Genomic DNA, 2,586 nt, shown 5'->3' with positions numbered 1-2,586 from the left:
GGGGGGGGTGAGGGTGGGGGAGTAGAGAGGTGGGATTGGCAGTAGTGGGAATCTGCCAGGGGAACGGGGGGCACACCTCACCAGCAAGGGTACCTGCACAATGAATATTTGTATACCTAACCCTGAATTGTACCTCACAATTTTAAAATAAAACATTTAAAGGTGAAAAAAAAAGTCATTCTCCAAGGAGATGGGTCACATGGCTCTTTGAAGTAGGCGGTGCCTTTCCACCTCACAATGAATAGGGTGATGTTTAGGTTGTTGCAGCCAGGAGATCTACATAAGGGAAGGAGGTCTGGAATGGGGACTTGTCGTGGGAAAATATGCTCAGGCAATCTGACGACCCCCTGAGCTGTGAGGGATTGAGCTATTAGGGCAAAACAGGTAACTAAAAGGGAAGGCTATAAATTGTCCACTGCTAGGTCACAGACAGGACTTCAGGGAGGACAGAGGGATCTGATAGATCCATGAACAATGAATGTTAAGAATAATATGCGCCTCATGACTTTTCATATGTCCCTGTAGTTCTCCTGGTCAGATAAAAACCAGGTAACTTGACATAGAGAACGCTTTAGACCTAGAACCCCGAGGGAAGGACTATAGTTTTAGGATGAAAAGAAGGTGCTAAGCCGGGCTCGGTGGCTCAGCCTGTAATCCCGCGCCTTTGGGAGGCTGAGGTGAGTGGATTGACTGAGCCTGCGAGTTCGAGACCCGCCTGGTCAGCAAGACCTCATCTCTACCATAAATCCAAAAATCAGCCGGGCGTGGTAGCGCATGCCTGTAATTCCGGCTACTCGGAAGGCTGAGGCGGGAGGATCGCCGGAGCCCAGCAGGCGAGGCTGCGGTGACCGGGAGCGGCCACTGCACTCCAGTCTGGGCGACAGAGTGAGACTCCAACTCAAAAAAAAAAAAAAGAAGGTGCTAGTCTCAAGGTGCTAAAAGGTACTTATATTTGTTGGTTAATATAAAAGTCATTTATATTCTAGAGTCCCCTCTCCCACCCATGCCATCCACATCATGTTGCCCAAACTGGAAAGTGTCACAGGTAAATAACCACCTGCTGAATCGAGAACATGATGGTAGGCAGAAAGTCTCCACCACAGCTAGCATTATGTCCATCCCTAGGTACAGGGCCAGCCTTCCCAGAAGGCTGTTGGTGGGAAGACAGTGCTGACCTTAGAGAAACAGTGAAGAAGGGAAATTGTCTTTGCACCTTGCTTTTCCTTGTGGTTTCTCACCTTCCCTTTGAGGCACAAGCTTCAGAAGTGTTTGCGCCAGTTTACTGGACAACCCCCCCTGAGCAAGAGGCTCCCTTTCTTTCTTTCTTTTTGTTTTTTGAGTTGGAGTCTCACTCTGTCGCCCAGACTGGAGTGCAGTGGCCAGTCCTGGCCACCGCAGCCTCGACCTGCTGGGCTCCGGCGATCCTTCTGGCTCAGCCTTCCAAGTAGCTGGAACTACAGGTGCGCGCTACCACACCCGGCCTATTTTTGATTTATTGTGGAGATGAGGTCTTGCCAAGTTGCCCGGGTGGATCTCGAACCCGTGGGCTCAGGCAATTCACTCACCTCAGCCTCCCAAAGCGCTGGGATTACAGGCTGAGCCACCGAGCCCGGCCGAAAACATTTTCAGTAAGCTAGAGTAGAAGAAAACATCCTTAATCATCTAGTGGGTAGGGTCCAGGGATGCTGCTAAACATTCTACAACACACGAGACAGTCTTCCATTTTTCACAATGTTAGCTATAGGTCACTACACAAACTTATAGTTAACATTTCTGTGCTACCTGTGAATTTAGTGACAGAGCTTTGTTCATTGCATAGGAAGAGCGTGTGAGCAAGATCCCATATAGCTCATATTTTTCTTCCAAATTATGGAATGATTCATTGTGGGAATTGCTGAAACATCACATCAGCATCTGTGGCAAGGGGGTTGTTTTGAATGGGACAAAGAATAATCTATTAATTTCGATTTCTCCATCAAACCATAAATTATTATCATTATTGCCTTTTAGTCTCACTCTTGTCACCCAGGCTGGAGTACAGTGGCATGCTCACGGCCACCACAGCCTCTACCTGCTGGGCTCAGGCGATTCTTCCGCCTCAGCCTTCCAAGTAGCTGGAACTACAGATCCACGCCACCACACCCAGTTCAAATCATAAGATTACTTATAAAAAAGGATCAACAAATCATTTAGTCTGCTACCTAATTAAAATAGATAAATATCATTAATGCAAATGATTAAGGAAAAGGCTTACTCAGTCTTGAAGCAGATAGGTTGGGAATAAAAAATGAAAGCAAGCCTGGTGCAGTGGCTCATGCCTGTAATCCCAGCACTTTGAGAGGCAGAGGTGAGAGGATTGCCTGAGTCCAAGGGTTCGAGACCAGACTGGGCAACTTGGCAAGACCTTGTGTCTACAATAAATAAAGAAATTAGCCAGGTGTGGTGGTGTGCGCCTGTACTTCCAGTTACTTGGAAGGTTGAAGCGGAAGGATTGCCTGAGCCCAGCAGGTCGAGGCTGTGGTGGCTGTGAGCGTGCCACTGCACTCTAGCCTGGGCGACAGAGTAAGACTCCAACTCAAAAAAAAA

The sequence above is a fragment of the Carlito syrichta genome, unplaced genomic scaffold (assembly GCF_000164805.1).
Source record: "Carlito syrichta isolate Samal-C Ts95f unplaced genomic scaffold, Tarsius_syrichta-2.0.1 Scaffold113624, whole genome shotgun sequence".
In the NCBI taxonomy this organism is placed as follows: domain Eukaryota; kingdom Metazoa; phylum Chordata; class Mammalia; order Primates; family Tarsiidae; genus Carlito; species Carlito syrichta.
Note: the sequence above shows the minus strand (reverse complement) of the source record.